The sequence below is a fragment of the Chelonia mydas genome, chromosome 3 (assembly GCF_015237465.2).
Source record: "Chelonia mydas isolate rCheMyd1 chromosome 3, rCheMyd1.pri.v2, whole genome shotgun sequence".
Taxonomy (NCBI): Eukaryota; Metazoa; Chordata; order Testudines; family Cheloniidae; genus Chelonia; species Chelonia mydas.
Genome location: NC_057851.1, coordinates 124,342,052 through 124,367,804, shown reverse-complemented (window position 1 = coordinate 124,367,804; position 25,753 = coordinate 124,342,052).

Below are 25,753 nucleotides of genomic sequence, written 5' to 3'. Positions count from 1 at the left end.
AAAGGGATCTGAGTCGATAAAGAGCACAGCGATACAAACAATTGCTCCATTGCATAGCCTGAATAACTTAGTTGGATACGAGGGAACTCCAGAGGGCAAGAGCCCAGGGAGAAATCTTTCATTGGCTGTGGAGACACAGCTAGCCTCAGCAATACTAACTGCTCCCTGTCACTTCAAAGCACTGTCTACATAGCTATTTTTCAGAGTAGCAGCCGTGTTAGTCTGTGTCCGCAAAAAGAAAAGGAGGACTTGTGGCACCTTAGAGACTAACAATTTTATTTGAGCATAAGCTTTCGTGAGCTACAGCTCACTGCATCGGATGCATTCAGCTATTTTTAAAGCACTGGTGTGAGCCCTCCTAGCTGAATCTGCTGACCAGGGCTGGGAGGCTCTCTCCTGCTCATTCCACAGTGTGTGTAGACATTTCCCTAGAGGGTCACACTCTTTGTTGTTTATATAGGCCAAACTGCATACCAGCCCAGCTCCTCGTTCCCACACCCAGGGACAGGGGCTTGGCTGGGAGGGGCTGGCCACAGCGGGGAGACAAGAGGCTGTCATATTCTTGATTTGGCCCTGGAGGCACAGGAAGCTCTCTTGTGCCCTAACTCTAACCCCCAATCCTAACCCCTTACCCTCACCTTAAATCTGAATCCTAATTTTCACCCTAATGCTGAGCTCAGTGCCTCACCCCTATAGCCAAAGGGCATCACTGCCCTGCCACAGGCCTCTGAAGTCACTGCCTCACCCTGGTAGCCAGAACCTATCTAATCACACCAATCGGATTAGTGGCAATCAGGCTTTTCTGGTTTTCCAATTTTCATCCAAATCAGTAGGGTTCTGCCTATTGATACCTGGAATATTCCATGAAAGACAGACAGCCAAATGGAGAAATCCCATCGAGTGGAATGTTCATCTTTGCTTTGCTAGGCCAACAGAACTTTAAGAAGATTGGTTTAGTAAGGGATCCTCTGGCCTTCCCACCACTTTCCAAATGTGGCAATGCATTCCTGTGGAAGTGATCTCCTGGGAAGGCTGCACCGCCATGATCAGAGAGATGTGCTGTGAACATACAAAGTAAGAAGGCCTGCTATTCCTCTCTTACATCAGCGAAAACTGGAGTCACTCTCGATTTACTATATACACAAGGAAAATTAGGCTTATCTCATTCAAAGGGTAACTATCTTGACACAGCCTTTAACATGTTTGGAAACCTAGTTTTGCCCACTCTCCATTCTCCCTGGATAGACAATAAGTAATCAGTTGCCCTTCCTCAACAAGTGTATACTTTCTTTCCCCAACCTCAAAAAAATATAGTGACACTCTCCTTCTCCCTCCCCCGCCCCCAAGATTACAAAAAGTCCCTCCCATCCAGGAAAATTGATTTTGATGAGAATCTGTTTAAAATGTTTATCTTGGACGCTGTAGAAGTCAGGAATGTTCTAATCCAATATAAACACTGAGTTAATACTGCCATCCAGTTCAAACACTGAGCTGACAAAGATTAGAAAAAGAAGAGGAATTAATAGTTGGTATCTCTTGTGTGCTTTTTTCCCCTATTCCTTTGATCTCTGAGCTTTTTGAAATTTCATCCAGAGCATTTTGGGTTTGTTGGTGTCAATGGGTTTTCTCAAGTTCATTTGTCTTTCATCTGATTTTGCACTGTAACAGACCTTTATTAAAACAATTTGAATATGATGTCATTCATAAATTTGTTTTTGATTGTTATAATAGAAACCTATTTTGTTAATGAAAGTCATCCTATTTAAAACAAAAAACTAACCCCTTTCCCTCATTATTGTAGTACTTGCTAGCACCTCTGTAGTTATGAGTTTTGCGTTTTCACTGTGAACCTAATTTTCAGAGATCTAGACCACAGCACTGAAATTATAATGTTCAGACATTCTTCTGCAAACAAACAGCCCCAGTAAAGTCACTGACACACTGTAAATTGGAGGACTGAGGCCCTACATAGTAATGCCAACATAAATAAGGTGTTGGTCTGAGATACATTTTCATGCTGAAAAGAGACTAATGACGTTGCACTTGTCTGCTAACAGACCCTCAACATTAAGCTGAAGAATTCAAAGCGCTGGTCCAATGGCTCAAAAGTCCAAGGATGGTGATAAATTGGGATCACAGTCAGATGACATGTGACCAAGATTTGTCACTGAATTTGCTCTGCTGGTTGGATCATTAGCTTCCTCGGCCCAGGCTGGGTACTGATGGGAACCGCAATGTGAACACTGATCCATTGCCCCCGTTGTTCTCCATAAGAACAGCAACTTGCATCTATTCTCAGACCTCTTCAACCATCTGCCAGTTCGCCTGTCTTCTAGATGCCCTTTATGGTCACTTATGCCACCACAGGACATGATGGTGGAATCTGCTTGGCGTAACGAATGGTCAGTAATAACAGTCATTAATCACTTTCTTGTCACTGACCCAAACATCTTCCCACCAGGTTTTGACCTGCCAAGGCACCTGTGGTCATCCCTGAACCAGTTTCGAACAGGACAGGGTAATTGTGTGGCCAATCTCTTCAAATGAGGTTTCTCTGATGACCCATGATGTAAATATGGTCAACTTCAGTCTATGTCACATATTCTTGACAAGCAGGCTACCATCTGGCCTCTTTACTTGGCTCATAATGATGTTATCAAATAGCTGGGCACACTGCGCATAGACTGAGAGATACTGAAAAGGATTTTAAATTCTCTTCGTTAAAACTTGAACGCTATGAGTCTAAAAGACCCTTGTTCCTTTAGCATTTTTATAAAAAATTGTCGTGTTATTTCATCTAGAAAATAGCCTATTTGAACGCTATGGTCCAGATCCTCAGCTGGTCTAAATCAATGGAGCTAAACCATTTCACAGAAGGGGGGAAGGGTCTGGCCCAGTTTTATCCCCAATTTATATTTTTGCTAATTGCAGACAGAAGAACATCTAATAATACAAATGCTGTGCATGATTTTCAACACTTTAATGGCAGCTACTTCCTCACAAACAAAACTTCTCTGATAAAATGGAATATTGATTACTTTTAAAAATACACTGAAAGCAACATTCGTAGTTTCATAGATTGGAAGGCCAGAAAGGACCATTTACATCAGTTAGCCATCTTTTAATCCATTTAATGTATGCCATGTTAATTTTATATCAATCTAGTTTTTAATCAAATTATCCTGGAGTACCAAATCAAACACCTTATAGAAGTCTAAGTGTATTAAAGTGTATTATGTCAACACTATTACCTTTATCAACCTTTGATATCAAGATAAAAAGATATCAAGTTAGTTTGACAGGATCTATTATCTATTTATCTATCCATAAATCCATGCTGGTTTGCATTACTTATATTCCCCTCCTTCAGTTCTTTATTAATCAAGTTCTATATCAGCCATTCCATGAGGAATCAATGTCAGGCTGACAGGTTTATAATTACCTGGATCATCCCTTTTACTCTTTTTAAAAATTGCACAACATTAGCTTTCCTCCATACTTCTTGAACTTCTCCATTGCTCCATGACTTATAGAAAATCAACATTAACAAACCAGCAAACTCCTCTATCAGCTCTTTTAAAATTCTTGGATGTAAGTTATCTGCTGATTTAAAAAATGTCTAACTTTAGTTTCTTCTTTTTAATATCCTCTAGAGATATTAGTGGAATGGAAAGAGTGTCATCACCATATGATGAGTCTATATAATCTATTTTCCCCCAAATACAGAATAGAAATATTTACTGAATACTACTGCCTTTTCTGCATTACTATTGATAGCTCTGTCACTTCCATCTAGTAATGAACCAATAGCATTGCCAGGATTCTTTTTGTTCCTAATATATTTTAAAAACTCCTTATTGTCCTTAGCTCTGTTGGCCATCGATTTCTCCTTGTGTCCCTTGGCTTCCCTTACCTATTTTCTATAATTCTTAACTTCTGATATATATTGATTACTATCAGCTTCCCCTTTCTTCCAATTGTTGTATTTATATATATTTTATTTTTTACAGCTGACTTCACTTCCCCTTTAAATAGGGTTGTTTTTTTAACCAGCAGAGCCTTCCTCCTTAATTGTGGCTTTTGGGGCATCTAGTAAGGTGTTCCTAAATGATTTTCAATTACCATTCACATTTTTCTGATTACAGTCTTCCTCCTAGCTGATTTGGCTCATAATTGTTTTCAGCTTTCTGAAATTGGTCCTATTAAAGCACCAACAATATATATTACTGGTCTGAATTTTATTCTGCTTGAACATTATAAAGCGATGATCACTTGTACCTAAGCTATCATTAAGTATTAGTTCTGTGATCAGTTCCTCTTTACCTTTTAGGACAAGGTCTAATATAGAATTCCCTAGTGTTGGTTGCAACACTTTTTGAGTTAGGAAACTGTCATCCATTATCTTTAGAAATTCCAAAGTTGTGTTAGTACTGGCAGCATGAGACCTCCAGCGAATGTCACTCAACTTGAAGTCCCCCATGATCATTCAGATTTTTCCCCACACATTGTAGAGAGGTGCATGAGGAAGTGGTCATCTTGTTCCTTTGTGTGATTAGCGATCTGTAGCAAATACCAATTAGTGCTCCATTTTGTGTTTTAGCTGTTAGGACACTGATCCATAAGCATTCAAGATCTTTTTTTTTTCCTGAGTTCAGTGACTCAGAAACAGGAAATGCCATTTTTGACAGAGTGCCACTCCCCCTCCACTTTTGCCCACTTGATCCTTACTAAATAGTTTATAACCATTGATTTTAACATTCTAATTGTGTGAATCATCCCACCAGGTTTCAGTAATACCAAATAGACTGAATTTATGCTACGAAGTGAGCAATTCCAATTCCTCTTATTTATTATCCAGGCATTGCTGTATAGGCAATTAAAGAATTTATTCTCTTCATGCCCTTTGGTTCCTTGATTATTTTTTCCCAACATCTCGATTTTATGTTCAGTGCTCATCCCTTCCCTCTTTTTACCCTTTCCTTTGGTTGTTAGTTTAACCTCCTCCTGACTACTCTAACCACACTGTCCCTGAGGAGATTGGTCCCGCTTCTACTTGAAGTAGAGGCCATCCAAACTATAAAGTCCCCTCTCCCCATAGAAGGTGGACCAATGTTCCATAAAACCAAAGCCCTCCACCATATAGCACTTACTCAGCAATTTACTTCCAGAATCTTCTGCCTTCTGTTTTCCTTTGTTCAAGGGACATGATCTCAGGAATGATCTCAGAGAAGATTTGGACATTCTTATTCGGCACACTTCTAAATGCCCTGAAATTATCTACTGTAAGATATCCCATGACACTGTGTCAATTGTGCCAATATGAAGCATCACCAATGGATTCTTGCCCATCGTTTGCCTATCCAATATTAGAGTGACATCCCATGTTTTGCCTCCAGGAAGGCAGCACTCCATCCTGCTGTCTGCTTGTCCCTTGCAGAATGTTATTTCAATTCTTCTGAATATTGAATCTCCAGCTAGGATCATCTATCTGCCTTGGACAGTTGGAGAACTCTTTGCAGGTAAGAATGATTTTCTTACAGGTTGAGCCGAGCTGCCATCCTCAGGTGTGTCTCATATATTTCTCCATTCCCTTGGACGTACTGGATCTTGAGAGGTACCTTCCATAGTTTCCAAGTTGAGGACCCAGTATCAGTTCAAAACTTCTAGCTGTGTGGAATTTCTCCTGCTTCTCTTCTCTGGTGGTCACAGCCCACCCATCTTCATCTGTCTCCAACCATGTAGAATGCTGACATGACCTCTTGCCTCTGGTGGTTATGAACTGCTAGGCCTCCTTTCTGACTTCCTCTCTCACTGATTCCTTTGTGTCCCATTCTTTCTTGAACCAGGTACTGGTGTTTCCCCAAACTGGCTATCTAGGAACCCTTCAGCTTCTCTCATTCTTAATAGCAACTCAACTTACCCCTCCAATCCAACAATCTGTTCTCCCAGCACAGATACCAAGCTGCACTTCATTCACAGGAAGCCCCTTCAGCTTCAAGCAGGAAAGAGAACATGGTACATCTGTTGCAAGTCACCATCACTATTCCATCGCTGGCCATCTTCATATCACAGGTAGTACTGAGCCTCTCATGGTCCCTCTCCAAATTCCCTCTGAAACTCTCTTGTTAGCTGCCTCTGTTCACAAATTGTTGGATGTGCAATTAGTTTTAATGGGCCAAATCCCCAGATGCTATAAATTGGCATAGCTCTGTTGAAGTCAGTAGAACTTCACTGCTTTAAACCTGCTGAGGTTCTGGCCCAATACGTTTTTTATGGAATCAGGGAGATAATTATCTAATGTATTGAACTGTATTGTAGAGGCTCTTGCTTGTAACATTCATTGCTTGAAAATAAAATATTGGATCTTCAAGAAAAGGTTGCTTTGTGCTATGATCACTGGCAACTCATGCAATGACTATAGTCATCCAATTGGCTAGATCTCACCAGGGAGGCTTTCTACAGGGTAGATGTTGCGCCTGGGTGAAGAGCTGGCTAATAGCACAACAAGGAGAATCTTGTGCAGGTTTCCTCCCCAGTAGTCCCCTTGTGAGAGTCCCTATGAAAGAGGGTGATTGGGCCCTACAGTTAACAGAGATGGGAAAACTGATTGGAGAAAATAAGAACTGACTCAAAGCTTCATTGAAAAGCTGAGTTGAACCCACACTAGAACTTTTTCAGAGATTTGGAAAAGCGTCCTTACCCTTTAAAAAAATACTTTTCATTTCAGTGTACCTCTGCACTTCCAGGCTCCATTTGAAAGCAGAAGCAGAAGTGCCAAAAGATTACAAGAAAGACTTCTCATAGTATTGTCAACTTTACTGTGGAAGAACAAGAAATCTGTTTTGTAAAAAGGAACCTATTTTGGTAGGATTTTCAGGCAGTTTTTGTAGACTTAAGAGGTTTATAAAGTTTGTTTATCAACCATCCAAACTTTACAAATCAAATAAGTATCCCATGGTTTGATTACCTCTCCAAACCAAATCTCTGAGCTTTTGAGTTTTACCCACATCACTAAAACTACACATGTGGAAACTACTCCATTCAAATAGTAATGAAAAAAATCCATTATTTTTCTATAAAGTTAGATTACATCATAGTACGTGCAGAGAGGTGAAAAGAATGTAATTGTCCTATGTGGATAATAATTGATTCCATTCATATTTTTCAATATTCCAAATTGTGAATACATTCTTGATACATATCAGCCACAGTTGGATTAAATGCAAAAATAGACAACAATGTTAATGCAATGTTATGACAGATTTTAAATACAAAGAAATCAAAATTATGGTTATGAATTATGAATCTGTGAAGAAGTGTAATGCCAGAAGGGACCATTACATCATCTAGTCTGATCTCCTGCATAACACAGGCCATAGAATTTGACTCAGCTACCATTGTATTGATTCTAGTACCTTGTGTTTGACTAAAGCATAACTTATGTTGGCTAAAGCGTTTCTTCCAGAGATGCATCCTGTCTTGATCTGAAGACATCAAGAGATGGAGAATATACTACTTCCCCTGTGTAGCAGGGTGATTTGTTCAGTCAGCAGGCCTACTGGTCTGGGCCCAACTCCAATCCTTCTATAGGTCTATAGAGGACTGGTTTGGGCTGTCAGCAAGCCTCCAACTCCAGCCTCTCTGTTAGTTCAGGGTGACCTTGCCCTCTGGGTAAGGTTGTAGCTGGACTGCCTCTTGGGGCCAGGAGCATAGCTCTGGGGTGGGTAGCGGGACCTGGGTCCTCCCTCTCCACCAGGTCCCAGCCCAGAGCCCTGAAAGTGAAGCATCATGCACTGGCCTAAGTTTGGCCAGCCCAACTGCTCATCTTCCTCTGGGCCACTTCCTACCACCACTGCATCACAGTTTTCAGCATGGTCACAGTTGACTTAGAGTCTTTACGTCCACTCCTCACCCCCCCACACACACAGAGTCTAGGGCCAATGTCTGTGGCCTTCTTGAGCCATTGCCTATAGTTCTCCCTCTCTTAGGGAGCAGTCCTGTCCCTTCAGTAGAAGCTTCCTCTTATGCTGTGGTGCTCCTCCAGGAAATTGCCTCTTTAGGCTCCCTCTTCCCTCCAGGCTACTGAAGTTTCCTTTACACCAGTCTTCTCCCAGCAGCTGCTTAGCAGTGCCTGAGGGCAGGGCCTCCTTGAACCAGTACTGCTCCAGCCCTTCCATTGTCCCTGTCTCAGTGTGGGGTTTCTAAACCCCATCACACCTTGGTAGTTTGTTCCAGTATCACCCACACTGGGGTATAATATTTAACATTTCAGCTATGGAAATATGGTAACATAGTTTTTACATTTATTTTCCATAGATTCTTTTTTAAAAGAACACTGCCTGTTATTCTAATCTAATCTTAGATTGCAGTTTATGTGGATTCTACCACTTAGCTTTAGGTGTAGGCACTGATTCTGCCATGCGATCCATGCAGGTGGACCCCTGCACCTGAATGAAGCTCTTTGATACAAACAGGCCTAAGAGTATATCTGCATTAATCAGATTCCATGGAGACTGTAAACTATTTAAGGCTCAAAAGTGCCCTCAGTTTCATATGTGTAACTCCTATGGAAATAAATTGAGGTTACCTCTGTGTAGAGGAATGCCATAAAGAGACTTTACATTGTCAGATCTTTGAGGCAGGGACCATGAGCCAACTTCTGCTCCCTTACACTGGTGTAAATCCAGAGTAGCTCGACAGAGGTCAGTGGAGTTACTCCAGATTAAGCTGTTGTAAATTAAAACAGAAATTGTCCTAGTGTGTTATCCAAATATTCTCAGATCCATATGAGACCACATATTCATTACACTAGATTGTGATTAGACATGACTAGATTGTGACTAGACCTACAATGATCTGCAAAAGAGTTGATGGAGCATATTAATCTCTGTCCCTCATGAACTCGCACACGAGGATTAGTCACACTCCCAATCCCTGCATGCCCTGAGTACGAGGACTACTTTTCAGGTAGGCGCTTACAGCAGCACTAGCTTCCCTAAGGCAGAGATAGGTGAAAGTAGGACCCTGTATAAAGTGAGCTGGCTGGCACATGGAGGATTGCATGCTGCACCCTCTCAGAAAGTGTAGTGGGGCCACTTTGGCCTGTGTTCTCCATGCAGTCCACAGGTATTGAGTCTGATTAGACACAGTCCCTCCAGGAACCCTCAACTGGGGCTGTTCATTTCAGTACTCTCCCCACAGACACATTGCAGGCAGTGCCTGAAGAGCCATAATCTTGTCTTTAAATTAGATGTATGAGATTAAAATATATACAGTGATTCTCTTACTCAGGGCTTCCTTTAAGTCAATGGATATGTTGCAACTGCTCAATTTTTATGAGAATGTGAATTTTCAGAATACTTAGTTGAGCAAAACTGGATGCGGCATTCTTTGATGTATAAGAGAAGACAGAGGAAGATGCACTGCAAGAGAAGACAAGAGAAGAGTGAGCTGAAAGAGGATTTTACTCTTCTGAAGGGGATAAGAGAAACGAGGATATAATTTAAAAAGGATGAAATTGAAAGCAAGGAGACAGTTCATGCAACGATTTTCAAGTAAATAGCACTGAACATATGGAATAAATTACCAAAAGCATAAATATGTTTAACAGAGAACTGGTTGAGTTTAAAAAAAACAGACGATAGAGACAGAGAAAATAACACAGAAATGAGACCCACCTTTGCTGATCCTCTCCCACAGGCTTTTTATTTGTTCTTTATGGTCACCTACTTTGCAGATGTCTTTGTATCCATCACCTAATGTAGAGAATGTATGTATAAAAAAGAGCCTAGGCCACATAAATGAACCCATCTATTTGAAAAATGATTTCTAGACAAAACTTGAGCTGAGGAAAAATACCACAAGCTTTCCGTTTAATTTTTGTTACTGCAACAGTGAGGAATCTTGTGGCACAGCTGCTTTTTCTTCAAAATTCGGAGTGGATTTAATGCCCGTGGAGATGCTGTATTGCCAGATCTGGGAATTTCATTCCTCCTCACAATGCTGCTCTTTCTCAAGAAGAGAAAGTAGACATCTGCTTGGTTGACATTTCTCATTTGCACATCGAGTCATTTACATTAGTGTCAGATTGTCATTAATGTCAAATTTTGCTCATCATGACACCCGTTCCATCCTTCTGGAGTCATTGGGCTTATGAGAGTGTAAATGAGGGCAAAATATAGGCCAATGACCAGTATTTAAGAAGGAGCGCTGTACACTGGTTGATAAATAGAGTTAGCAAATGTGTGGAATCCTAGATGGACATCAATTGTCTAAAACCATAATCTTGACTTCACCACAAAACCTACTGTGTTGTGACTAATTATGTCTTGTGGCACACTTGCAAGGCACCGATAAAACATGGTGGCACACTCAGTTGTATTTGCGCCCAATGTATTATTTAATTAACAACTACTGTGGAGAATGTCTTTTGGATTTTAAATACTATCTAAAATTGAAAAACAAAACTAACAAAGCAAACAAACAAACACCACACATCGACCAGTCTATTGCTGAGAAATTAAAAACAAAACCAACAGCAAGCAGTTAGGTAAGATCTAGGGGAAAGCAATATTTTGTGCTTTTCCTCTTATTTTGCAAGCTCTGAAGCAGCAGGTAACCCAACCAATTTCTACTTCCACAGCTGCTGACTCAATGGATCTTGTCAGGGTACCTCTGCAGTGTCACCTTGTGTTCAACATCAGCTATATAGACTAAAATCTAAGGACTCTTCTAGAAAGTTGCTCAAACAGTTGAGAAAACTGACAACGGAAATCAAGCTTCTTTTCTTATCCGCAGGCTGACATAAGGATAAGAATGGAAATAATACAATGGATATAAAGGTATAAAATTAAGCAAAGGAAAATTTTGCTGAATATCAAGAAAAAAAAAAAGATCTATTCTGTAGTGCCATAGACTCCCAAGGGAAGAGGCAGAAGCCACATAACTTTGGTTATTTAAAATTGGACTTGCCAAAGCACTAGAAAATATATAATAGGGAGTAATCCTGCAGTGGGAAGGATATCGATTTTTTGGTTGACTAGGTCTTTCCCAGATGTAATTTACCTAAATCTATGAAGCGGCATACCGTGTAGTATGTGGTGGTAATGATGATATATTTTGCTTTAGGATATATTTTGATTGGAAAAAAATCTTTACAAAGTTAATTTTTGACATATGGACTGCCCTAATATCCCATAATATCCTTCAGCACAATATGCTCTTCACATATTCCACTCTGCTCCTCAACTTGGATACAGAAATTAGCTATATTTCAATCTCCATATGTCACTGGCCCTGAGCTTTTGTTTTGTTTTTAGAGATCAGTCAGGCCTATACACAGAGGAGATGGTAGTAAGAAGGGAGTTAAGATAAGATAAGGTTGGTTATTTACCTTTTATTCCCCACTCCTCTACTCTAGATGGGATTGCTAACCAACCTTAGAGGAGCCTCACTGTTGCTGCTTAACTAAACCCTGTGGTTATCAGCAAATTCCAGGAGCACAAGAAATAAGTAATTGTCAGAGCACTCTTTGACACCCACAGCACTGAGCAGCAGGTCAAAGGACTTCTGCTGGAGTTGAGAACTTACTCTCCCAACTCCTGCTATCCTGGTGAGAAAATTACCAAATTTAGCATTTAAACTCCAGATTATAGTGCTCTCCTGTTCATAAACCACAAGACTAGCCCAGCCCTGGGCTTTGTGATTGAAAGGTATTCTAAACAGTACATGTTGTTGGATGTGAATTTTTATTATCAATGGGAAATGAGATATATACTAGAGTTGCTTGTCTACAGAAATTTAGAACAATGTACAAAGCTTACATTTTTTCCTAGAGCAAAACATTCCATGTACTCATTTGTAATGTTAACTGAATAATTTGCAAAAACGTATTTGATAAATTTCATCTTCATCTTTTTTCCGTTAGTGAAATTTCTGTCTGTAATCAAATTTCTTCAGCAAATAATTGTGATCAGCAAATCATTCAAGTCACAAATATCACAATATAACTAAATATAGAATTCACAAGTGTTCTGAAACATATAACTATCTTTATGAACCAGTAAATTATTAAACAAACAAATGTAACTAATGGAGTTAGTAACAGAGTACAGATTTTAGAGTAGCAGCCATGTTAGTCTGTATTCACAGAGTAGTAATTCCTAATTGTACATATGATTGTAACATGTATAATTTGCATTGTGTTGATTAGTTAAACAAGTTCATCCAATGGCAGAAGAGAAACTATACTGTACGACTTGTGTAACTAACCATTTGAATCTGACTCTGCGGCTTGTTGTGGAAGTACAATTTTAACACAAAATTTCCTAGATTTCCAACTTTTTAAAAAAAGCTAACATTCTTGAAAGGTAAAATACATGAATAAATGAAACAATGACATATAACTGCATCATTAACATCAGAAAGTTTTTGGTGGGTAGCCATTTGTTTTTTGTTAGCAAAACATGTAGTAGGATAGTTCAGCTCTCTGCCTTAGGAGACAGAAACATTTCTCTTTCTTCCAGTATCCTATAAAGGCAAATAGGGAACAAAACATTTATTGGATGTAGGCCGATCCTGAATAGAGCTGGGTGAATATATATATTTTAAAAAACGATTGTAAACAAGAATTTGCATAAAAAGCACAAATGTGTTTTAATTACTTTCCCAACATTTTTAATTCATTTTCAGCAAATATCTTATTAGCATTTTGTTTGTAAATAGTGAGTCTTGTGAATATAAATTTTCCTGAATATTTGTGCCTTCTCTTTGTAAAAGTTCATACATCCAGTCAGAAAGTGGAGCAATATCACGTGATTTAGATGACCAGACACCACAAAAATGAGCAGCAAATGGACAAAGGCATAGTTCAAGGACTTTTCTACATGGTGGGGTAATGCACACTATGGGGATATGATTTCTAAAGCGCACTGATGTGTTGAGCATAAATTGGTTTGTGTAGAGCCTACTGGCCAAGGGGAGTTTCGGGGGCAGTGCCTGCATGCGGAGCTCCCTGGCCACCCCTGCACCTAGGGGCCACAGGGACATGCTGGCCACTTCCGAGAGCTGCCTGAGGTAAGTGCTGCCCAGACTCCACATCCTCTCCCGCACCCAAACTCCCTTCCAGAGCCTGCAGCCCTTCCCACACTCCAAACCCCTCATCCCCAGCCCCACCCCAGAGCCTGCACCCCCATCTGGAGCCCTCACCCCCCTGCACCCTAACCCCCTGCCCCAGCCTTGATCCCCCTCCCGCATCCCAAACTGCTCATCCACAGCCCCATCCCAGAGCCCATACCCCCAGCTGGAACCCTCACACCCCCCGCACCCCAACCCCCTGCCCCAGCCCAGTGAAAATGAGCAAATGAGTGAGGGTAGGAGAAAGTGAGCAACGGAGGGAGGGGGGATAGAATGAGTGGGGAGCGGGGGCCTCAGAGGAGGGGCGGGGCAGGGGCTGGGTAAGGTTGTTTCATTTTCTGCAATCAGAAAGTTGGTAACCCTATTAATAGTGTTACTCTCAGTACCATTTCCTGTGAATGAGACTCCTCACATGAGTAAGGGTTTGCTGGACTGAGCATTTGGTTTGTATTACTCTCAAGCTTTACTACAATACATCACCTAATTTTGATGGTGACCCTGATGTGGAAACTTTAATACCTGCTGACTAACACCATCTTTCTCTCTCCTGTGGGCTAGTCCCACAAACTTTAATTGTATGAACAGTCCTGAGTGGAGTTGGTCAGCAAGTACCAATTGGGGGGGGGGGGCAGGGTTTGCAGGTAATTTACAAAAGAAATCATTTAAACAATTTTTTCCTGTGAAAACTTCTCTCTCTTTTTTTTTACGTTAAACAAAAAAAGGAAAATTTTCAGGATTTCATTTTGGTTTTTCCCTCTTGCTCTCCTTTTTTTCCTCTTCCTTTTCCAGAAGCAAAAGAGAAATAGGAAAAAGGGGCAATACAAGGAAAAAAGGGAGAGAAAGAGGTAAGAGGGGCAATGAAAAAAAAAGTTGGTTTGGGTTTTCAAAAGATGTTGAAAACCCAAGAAGCTTAAAAAGAAATGAAAAGTGCCCACAAAACCTTTTGTTTAGGGGGAAAAAACCTTTGTTTTTGTTGACAAAGATTTGCAATGAACATTTTTTCAATCAGCTCTAGTCCCAAGTTCCATGAGACTACTCATGTGACTAAGGAATACTCACGTGAGTAAGAGTTTGTTGGATCATTTTCATAGGTTGCTGATATTTGTAGAATCTCAATGCAACATATTAATTTAAACGACAGGGCTAATCCGAGGCTATGACTACATGAGAGAGCTTACAACGATGCAGCTGCACCGCTGTAAGCTCTCTTGTGTAGCTGCTCTAAGCTGACAGAAGAGAGCTCTCCTGTGAGAAGCTTTCTCACCACACAGCACTGTCCACACCAGTGCTTAAGTCAGTGTAACTTACATCACTTAGGGAGGTGGTTTATTCATACCTCGGAGTGACATAAGTTATGCCGACACAAGTGGTAATGTAGACATAACCTCAGTCTCTTAAGGAATAAACGAGTCCTGTCTCATTTTTTTTTTCTGCCGTCTGTTTCCTTGAAAGCAAACCATCTTAATTGTATAGCCTTTCATGGTTCCAAAGTAGCCAGTGATGATATTAAGGCTGAAACCACTGTGGCCTGCTAATTTGAGACTAAATGGTGTTGAAAATTCTCTAGCACAGCAAAAATATATAATGACAATAAAAATGTTTCATAGTGAGTGAGTCTTCAGTTAATGCCACTGGGGGTAGAGGGGAATAGCAACCCAGACTCCACAAATATCAACTGTAATAAACAGTACTTCTAGTAAGTAGTATTCCAAGAAATCTTATAACATCCATTTTTAGGGAGTGATAATATGGCAGCACAGAGAAGGCACATTGAAATAAACACTCATGAAATCTTTGGAAAAAGTACACATTTCATGTGTGAAGTTTTCCCACTATAGAACTTTTGGAATGAGAATGAGTCTGAACATTCCAGTAAGTTTTGCACTCTCTTTCTGTTCAAAAAACCACAGATGTCTCCTTCTTACCAAGATTTATGAGATTAATGAAATACAGTTTGAGCTAAAGAAACATTCAAGTCATTGTTGTTATGTCCACTGGGCAGATGTTGGAAAAAGTTTAAATATAAGTAAACTATAGTTGAAGCACTGAAATGACTACCCTTCTGAAATGCAACATAGTTTAACTATTGGTCACAAATGCATTACACATGTTCACAAAGGAAAGTAACAAAAATTTGAGAAGCTTTAAATAAAACATCAGTCCATTAAATGTTTTAATTTAATTGGCTTCTCCTTTCTGACATTTTTCCCTAAACAAACAATATAAAGTTATGATTCTAAACTTGTGTGGTCTGCAATGAAACGTGCATCCAGAAATTACATCTGATGAGAGTGGCATAGATGAATCTAGCACCGTGTAAGAGCCTGGGACCATGGGGGGTGGAGGAGGAAGAATCTGGGTTGCTGGTGCCTCTGCATCATTGCTAGAAGCTTAGGCTGGGTATCCAAGAGAAGACCCTGTGAAGCATAGCTTGGCAGGAAGTACCACCCTGCAAGACATGAGTGGCAGCCCCTCGCAGCCCACTGATTGGCCGATACCAGTATATAAACCAGGAAGCCTTGATGGTCAGTTGTCTGAGCAACAGCACAGACTGGTTGCCTGTGCTCTAGAGTCTCCTAATGATAGACCCTAGACTCTGGCTTCTGACCCTGGTTTGTCCTCAACTTTGCTATTTGATTGCTGTCTGTAACCTGGCACCAGACCCTGACTTCCTGATATCCTGAGCCAGGAGGGTTGCCAATTTTGTTTGGATGTTTTCCTGGAGGTTTCATCACATGACATGATATTTAATTAAAGATTAATCTTTAATTCCTGGAAACTCCAGGGCTATCCTGGAGGGTTGGCAACCCTATGAGCCAGCTTGACTTTGACCCTGTTATCTGCCTTCTGCCTACATCTTGGTGTCCAACCCTGGGTTCTTGCATTCTGATCAGGCTTGCTCCTGATCCTAACTACTTCTCTCCTGATCACAAATTAGCAGCTGACTGGGGTACAGTGGCTGCACCTGGCCCAGCCCTGACACACTGAAAGGTTAAGGTGAAAATATTATGTCTGTCTCTCCACATTAGTAATGCAATGCCCTAGGTCTTGGGTGAGTTCTTAGTGATAGTGACTGAACCTAAGGCCTGGGTCATGCAAGATTGAGTCTTGAGATCTGTACCACTAATAATTGAAGAGTGAGGCAACAATATTGTGTGTGAATGTTAAATGATCATTGTTTGGTAAAGAGGCTGTCAAGGTTCCTTCCCCACTCTGAACTCTAGGGTACAGATGTGGGGACCTGCATGAAAACCCCCTAAGCTTATTTTTACCAGCTTAGGTTGAAACTTCCCCAAGGTACAAACTATTTTACCTTTTGCCCTTGGACTTTATTGCTGCCACCACCAAGCGTCTAATAAATATATAACAGGGAAAGAGCCAGCTTGGAAATGTCTTTCCCCCCAAAATCCTCCCCAAATCCTACACCCCCTTTCCTGGGGAAGGCTTGATAAAAATCCTCACCAATTTGCATAAGTGAACACAGACCCGAACCCTTGGATTTTAAGAACAATGAAAAAGCAATCAGGTTCTTAAAAGAATAATTTTAATTGAAGAAAAAGTAAAAGAATCACCTCTGTAAAATCAGGATGGTAAATACCTTACAGGGTAATCAGATTCAAAACACAGAGAATCCCTCTAGGCAAAACCTTAAGTTACAAAAAAACACAAAAACAGGAATATACATTCCATTCAGCACAGCTTATTTTATCAGCCATTTAAACAAAACAGAATCTAACGCATATCTAACTAGATTACTTACTAAGTTCTAAGACTCCATTCCTTTTATGTTCCCAGCAAAAGCATCACACAGACAGAGAGAGCCTTTGTTTCTCCCCCCTCCAGCTTTGAAAGTATCTTGTCTCCTCATTGGTCATTTTGGTCAGGTGCCAGCGAGGTTATCCTAGCTTCTTAACCCTTTACAGGTGAAAGGGTTTTCCCTCTGGCCAGGAGGGATTTTAAAGGTGGTTACCCTTCCCTTTATATTTATGACAAAGGCTACAAACTGTTAAGTCACTCAGTCCTGTAACTGGATCCAGGTGGGCACAGGAGTCCATGTAATTGCAAGTTCAGGGCCCAACATTATACGAGTGCATATGTAAAATGTGCATATAGGCAGTATTGCATATATATTTTGTTGTATACCTTGTGGCAACAGTCACTTGCAATGGTCTGTCTCTTCCTGTGACTTGATCCTCCAGCCAGGTCACTTTAAAGTCTCTTCCCTTCTAGGGTAGCCAAACAAACAACAAGGGGATTAATTTAAAAAAAAGTGAGTTCACAGGTAATAGAGGGTAATGGTTCCCTCTCAAGGTGAGTCAGCATCTGGCCTTCCCTTTCCTTGAGGTGAGGGGACAATCAGGCAGCAAGGGAGCTCTTGCTTTAGTCAGCCTTCTTTTCAGGAGCTGAAGGTCTGCTCTCCTTCCTGTTCTACCATCAAATGAGCAGGGGCTCTCCTTCTTAAGCTCCTCCCTCCAATCCTGACATTTCTCGTAGGTGCAGCAGGGTGGAGCCACCTGAGCTCATGTTAGCTCATTCACCCCATATTGTCAGTGTGTGGTTTGTTTGCCCCTTGTTGCCCATGGAGCTAGCGTAACTTTTTATTTTACTTAACAGTAACACAAGGAACCTACAGGCCTGTATCCTGTAAGACATTGGCTTAGTTATCATAAGTAGAGTAGGCCTAGGATCCTTAGTGTAACTGTCAGACCATTTTATATACCCTAGATTTTGGGAAGCTGGGAATAGTTTGCTCAAGAAAAGGAGTTGGTACATAGTGATAACATGAACTGATACTGGGTTTAGATATTTTAGGATCATTGGCAGATGTTTAACCACGAACTTGCTTTAGCAATAGTTGACGTATATGGTAATGAGCTCAAGGGCATTAATATGTTAACCTATAGAATAAATGCACCCCAATATTATGAGGGTGAGGTAGTTAGATATAGACATGGGAGGCTGGACATCTGAATGAATATTCATGATAATACCCAGGCCCTATAATAGGCCCAGCCACCATATAGCATGGGTAGCTTTTCATCACTGACCCTTCAGCTCTTCATTGTTGTTATGTACCACTGACCTGTCAGCACTGGAAGTCTGGATCATCAGTCTCATTCGGCATGCTAGGGGCAGGGCTGGTCCTTTATCTCTTACCACCAAGTCCCCCAGGAAGCATATGAGCATATGAAATGGATGACATCAAAGATATCCCTAATACTGTATTATTGCTATTTGTTTATGTGGTTTGGAGCTTTCTTGTCTTTATTGTGTCAAAGAAAGCGGCTAAGACTTTGCTTTGCCCTCAGTGTGAGTGTCTTTGCTATATATGGTGAGGATGCCTACAAGATATTGAACTTGTTAGTTTTAATTTTGTTGTCTGATTCTGGGACTAGAGCCCTATTACCCCACAGCTCATTAAATTAGTATTGACAACCACCACAATTATTAATCATTAAAGAATCACGCTACACCCATCACAGACATTTACATGCTAACATATGTTCCCTCTATTAAAAGTAGTCTCAATATTGCATCTGCAATTGCTTGCAGACACAAAATTGCTGTCTTAAAAATAGACCATATTTTAAAATTAGGCATATTATGTGTAATGATGATGAGCCTCTGGAGACCTAGTAACACCTCTTCCAAACCAAAAATTTCTAACATTTATATAGAATTGTCACACTCTGACATCATTGGCTGGTACAGATCTGATGGCCAGATCCTGAATTATTGCCTAGCTAGTTCCCCCTTTGAAGCCAAAGGGTTTCTGGCCTTGGGGAATACAGCATCAGGCTCTAAGAACAGAAATATTTTTCTACAGAGCATATTAGAAAATTAAGTTTTGCTCTCTCAAACTATAAAATTGAAAATCAAAACCAATAGCTGGATTAATCTTCCACTGAAGCCAGTAATAAAATTCCCATTGATTTCACTGGGAACAAGATCAGATCCCAAGTTAGTATGTGTGTAAAGTAAAACATGCTTTGATTTTTGTCCATATTATAAATTATTTCATTCTTAAGGTACAGTTGACTTACAAATGCAGCCTTATCATGAATTTCTCTCAAAAAAACCCTGGATGCCATAAAAAAGCGCTTAATGGAGTAATTTATATTCAATGAGTTTTCCATTTTCTTATGACTGATTACACTGAAATGTCTTAAAATTAATAAGATACATGGCTTTAGAAGACATCTAAAGTTACAAAATTCTTTCATGTTGGCAAAGAGAAGTCATTAATAATTTGAAAATTGAGTCACTCAGCAGAATACTTGTTAATTCTGCCAGCTCCTGAGAATTTACATTTTGTCTGCCTTGTTTGACTTGTACATTGAGCAAAATGCTACATTTCAGTCAGTGACTCAGTTCCACAAAGGTTTTAAAGTTATATTTAAGAATGGGAGAAAGATGGAGTTTCCAAATTAAGGATAGATTAATTTATTTTAGAAACTGAGTAAACTATCTAAAAAATATTCCAGGTTTTTACTGAACAATAATAGAGACTGACTTTGAACTTCACAATTTCAGTAACTTAAACCCAATCTGTTTTAATATGCTGGCTTCATTTAAGATACTTTTCCACAGCAAGGTGCTCCGTTTCAAATATTATGGAAAGCCATTAAAGTACTTTAAGTAGATATTAACTGGACTAAGTATTTGTCACACACCTACCTATTCTTTGACGATTGAAGATAGTCCTGTTCCAGTAAAAGTATAAAGACAACCTCTGGATGATGCCAACACGCAAGTATCATACATGACCTATGTCCTTAACTAGTTGTGATCCTTGCATATTCTTTGCATTAAGCCTTGAATAACTGAACCTTCCATCATTCACATGTTGTGATCCTTCCACTTCTGCCTGTACAGGACAGCTGAAGTGGACCACAGATATTGAGGCATATACTGAATAACATTAGGCAGGAAGCACAGCTGTCTGTTGTGTACATGGCTAATATAAGGCCATCTCAAACAGGAGAGAACTTCTGGAGGATAAAGATAAAATGGGGAGGAGGGATGAGAGGAGGAGGGGAAAATCCCAGGAAAAAAGGGAATAATATGATTTGCATTCATTTCAGATAACAAAATTTAATTATTGAATCCAGTTGAACATCTGTACTATCTCAAAAAAAACCCAAAACAAAACAACAGGTGACTGTCCCATAAATAAGGCTTTTCTTGTGCTGTAATAGAGCTTCCCACAACAAACCTCTTTTGAGGACTGATCTAATTTTTCATGAGTCCTTGACAATGAGAAATATGAGCTCAAAGATCATTCAGTACCTTCAAAAGTTTGAATTACAGCATATTTATATTTATTTGTCTTATTCTAAGCTTAGCATTCTGGGTAGCCTCAGAACCAACTTTATTTTAATATATCTGAAATATTATCTATTTATTTTAAAGCATGAATATGAAAGTGCAGGAATATTATTTAGTATACCAAGCTGAACGTATATGCGTAATGTAAACTATTATGAATTAATTATTGTTATATATTTATTTGTATTGTTTTCCTTTGTACTATGCTATTTGTGACTATTGATGTAAAGCCTTTCACCCATTTATTTCAGCTAAAATTAACACTGATTAAGTTTCCATGGGCGAAGTGGAAAAGCTATTAGGGGAGTTGAAGCTGTGCCATATTAGTTGATGTAAACAAGGCACTGTATGCAACAGATACATATGGTCTATTGGTTGGTAGCTTGATTCTGTAAACATTTTATATAGTTTAAGTCACTGCAACAGAAACAGGCAGCTCCTGAGCCTAAACAAAGAGCTCCAGGTAGCCCCACCCTTATGTCTCTAAAACAACATCCCCTTATTCATTACAAAAATATTAAATCATTCTGGCAGTTGCTGAGCTACAGTACTTGTGGTTAGTGTCTTTTCAAGATGTTAAATTCTTGCATGACATATGCTACAGGTGACACATGCTACAAGCAACTGCCCAATGAGATGAAACAAAATACTGCAGGCAATTCCAGCCTCAACAATTCTCTAAAACAACCACACACTATCAACATCATACATATGGGCCAAATTGTACCTTCTGATATGACTATACAACTCCCCTGGAATACAATGGGAGTTAGGAAGGCACATCTGAGAACAGTTTTATTCTTCCTATATACTTTTGTCCGATTACACAATGTATATACAGAAAGAGAGACTGACCAAAGGAATGAACCAGTGAATTTGTTTCCCCCCTACTAAACTCACCAATCTGGGGTTTTATTTTGATTTTTATAGTAGTTTACAACATTATTATATCTCCTCTATGGCCCAAACACAGTATCATAATTCAAATTGCATAATGAAATAACCAAATTATTAATTATTATGACTGAAACTGGACACACAAGCTGTTCAATATTAATTTAGCTGTAAATTGGAATGTGGGATTCTCTAAAATATCTGACTGAATATGCAATTTCCTTGCCCCACAACAATGTAGTAGGATTAGCTGCTTCCTTTGCTAATGTTTTAAATCCAATTTGATAGAATCATTTCTTGTATAGATTAACTGCATTGTGGAAGAATTAAGAGTACAGGTTTATGTTTTCATTTTGAATTTTGCCAGTAGTTCCATAATTGCTCCAAGTCTCTTGCTTTGAATTCAAATGAATGTACTGCGTCTAGCACAGCTTGGTCTGGAACTTGGTTTTAACCTCTAGGTGCTACATAATACAAACAATAAATAATAACAACCTATGCAAAATTATTTCAATAAAGTTCTAGAAAGTGGCAAAAGGGGGTTTAGAGATTCATCATCTGGAATTCCATGACTTTTAATCAAGTCATTAAGATTCAACACTTCATTATTTTTTTAGTATTATAGTCATTTCCTCATCTCCATAAATGCTCTTTTAATTTCGATTCAGATATTGTTTCTACTTTGGGCAGTGCTTAAAACGAGTCAGTGTCATTTTCCTTTGAACTGTTCTGTTAAACTTTATTGTTAGGCAGAATTTTTTGAAAATGGACATTTTACTCATCCAAACATTTTGGTCTGTTTTAAATGCAATCCATTCCTTACATTTAGGTTTATATTATCAGCCAGATTTTGGCTGACCCTCTCTAGGTGTGCAAATACAATACGTGCACATACAACTGACCACTTGTGAACGCATTCATGGTAATTATTTGGATAAATTTTAAGTATGTAATTGTATGTGCTTTTTTGTAGGCTGAAGTGAGGATCCTTTTTTTGGCCCTTATATTCACAGGAAATAAACATATGGTTTTACTTTATTCTTTAGTTCAACATCAAATATATAAATATACTGTGAACTGTGAAAGTAAATGTGTAACCTTTGGGAGGGCTAGAATTTACTTTACTGCCCCTCCTCTAGTGCTTGAACACAATTCCCATAGAAAAGCACATGGAGACCCAGAATTCAGTCACTGAGGATTTTCAGCAAGATTGCACAGGGTCAACCCCCGCACAATCAAGTCCAAAAAGAACAAAAGGAATTAACTTCATTCTTCAGTATACTTTGTGAAATGTTATAATGATCAAGAAACATAATAAAAATAGATTAATCTGTCTGAAGGGACAGAGGTCTGCCAGACCAAATTTCTAGCTCCAGTCAGGGACTGACAGGGAGTAGGGGTGTGGTCCCCCTCCCTCCACCTCATTGTACCCCTGGCCTTGTGTGAGAGCAAAGGGTGGTTTTAAGCCAGCATGCTGGGACTGCTCTGCACCATTCTCATCCCCCCCTGCCCCCATGCAATTTAGAATGGCCTGAAACTGGGCTATCACTAGCTCCAAGGGGGTATTACTGCAACTGGCAATGCCCAGGACAGTAGACTCTGTTATGAATGAGCCATTATGGAAGCTCTGTGCCACCAACTGCCTGCTCTGGGGTGATTTTCCTGTGACTGGCTAACTTGGCTGTAGGACAGCTTTGCACTAGCAAGCCCTGCAAATCTGTCTTCATGGAGGGAATCTGGTGGTCCCATGTGTCTCAAATAGTTGCTGTTGGCCAGATTGTAGCAGTTAATTTGGGGCCAGAGCATAGCCTCACTGCTTCTTATGCATCCTAGAAATGACTGTGACTCAGGATGTGTAATTACACCCCACCACCACCACAAACACACACACACACACACACACACACATCTCCACAATACACAGGACGAATGCACAGCGCGGCCTATTGCCCTCCCTGAAGATCATAGAATCATAGAATCACAGAATATCAGGGTTGGAAGGGACCTCAGGAGGTCATCTAGTCCAACCCCCTGCTCAAAGCAGGACCAATCCCCAATTAAATCATCCCAGCCAGGGCTTTGTCAAGCCTGACCTTAAAAACTTCTAAGGAAGGAGATTCTACCACCTCCCTAGGTAACACATTCCAGTGTTTCACCACCTTCTTGGTCAAAAAGTTTTTCCTAATATCCAACCTAAACCTCCCGCACTGCAACTTGAGACCATTACTCCTTGTCCTGTCCTCTTCTACCACTGAGAATAGTCTAGAACCATCCTCTCTGGAACCACCTCTCAGGTAGTTGAAAGCAGCTATCAAATCCCCCCTCATTCTTCTCTTCTGCAGACTAAACAATCCCAGTTCCCTCAGCCTCTCCTCATACGTCATGTGTTCCAGACCCCTAATCATTTTTGTTGCCCTTCGCTGGACTCTCTCCAATTTATCCACATCCTTCTTGTAGTGTGGGGCCCAAAACTGGACACAGTACTCCAGATGAGGCCTCACCAATGTCGAATAGAGGGGAACGATCACGTCCCTCGATCTGCTCGCTATGCCCCTACTTATACATCCCAAAATGCCATTGGCCTTCTTGGCAACAAGGGCACACTGCTGACTCATATCCAGCTTCTCGTCCACTGTCACCCCTAGGTCCTTGTCCGCAGAACTGCTGCCTAGCCATTCGGTCCCTAGTCTGTAGTGGTGCATTGGGTTCTTCCGTCCTAAGTGCAGGACCCTGCACTTATCCTTATTGAACCTCATCAGATTTCTTTTGGCCCAATCCTCCAATTTGTCTAGGTCCCTCTGTATCCTATCCCTGCCCTCCAGCGTATCTACCATTCCTCCTAGTTTAGTATCATCCGCAAATTTGCTGAGGGTGCAATCCACACCATCCTCCAGATCATTTATGAAGATATTGAACAAAACCGGCCCCAGGACCGACCCCTGGGGCACTCCACTTGACACCGGCTGCCAACTAGACATGGAGCCATTGATCACTACCCGTTGAGCCCGACAATCTAGCCAACTTTCTACCCACCTTATAGTGCATTCATCCAGCCCATACTTCTTTAACTTGCTGACAAGAATACTGTGGGAGACCGTGTCAAAAGCTTTGCTAAAGTCAAGAAACAACACGTCCACTGCTTTCCCTTCATCCACAGAACCAGTAATCTCATCATAGAAGGTGATTAGATTAGTCAGGCATGACCTTCCCTTGGTGAATCCATGCTGACTGTTCCTGATCACTTTCCTCTCATGTAAGTGCTTCAGGATTGATTCTTTGAGGACCTGCTCCATGATTTTTCCGGGGACTGAGGTGAGGCTGACTGGCCTGTAGTTCCCAGGATCCTCCTTCTTCCCTTTTTTAAAGATTGGCACTACATTAGCCTTTTTCCAGTCATCCGGGACTTCCCCCGTTCGCCACGAGTTTTCAAAGATAATGGCCAATGGTTCTGCAATCACAGCCGCCAATTCCTTTAGTACTCTCGGATGCAACTCGTCCGGCCCCATGGACTTGTGCACGTCCAGCTTTTCTAAATAGTCCCTAACCACCTCTTTCTCCACTGAGGGCTGGCCATCTACTCCCCATGCTGTGATGCCCAGCGCAGCAGTCTGCGAGCTGACCTTGTTCGTGAAGACAGAGGCAAAAAAAGCATTGAGTACATTAGCTTTTTCCACATCCTCTGTCACTAGGTTGCCTCCCACACTTTCCTTGGCTTTCTTCTTGTTGCCAACATACCTGAAGAAACCCTTCTTGTTACTCTTGACATCTCTTGCTAGCTGCAGCTCCAGGTGCGATTTGGCCCTCCTGATTTCATTCCTACATGCCCGAGCAATATTTTTATACTCATCCCTGGTCATATGTCCAACCTTCCACTTCTTGTAAGCTTCTTTTTTATGTTTAAGATCCGCTAGGATTACACCGTTAAGCCAAGCTGGTCGCCTGCCATATTTACTATTCTTTCGACTCATTGGGATGGTTTGTCTCTGTAACCTCAACAGGGATTCCTTGAAATACAGCCAGCTCTCCTGGACTCCTTTCCCCTTCATGTTAGTCCCCCAGGGGATCCTACCCATCCGTTCCCTGAGGGAGTCGAAGTCTGCTTTCCTGAAGTCCAGGGTCCGTATTCTGCTGCTTACCTTTCTTCCCTGCGTCAGGATCCTGAACTCAACCAACTCATGGTTACTGCCCCCCAGATTCCCATCCACTTTTGCTTCCCCCACTAATTCTTCTCGGTTTGTGAGCAGCAGGTCAAGAAAAGCTCCCCCCTAGTTGGCTCCTCTAGCACTTGCACCAGGAAATTGTCCCCTACGCTTTCCAGAAACTTCCTGGATTGTCTATGCACCTCTGTATTGCTCTCCCAGCAGATATCAGGAAAATTAAAGTCACCCATGAGAAC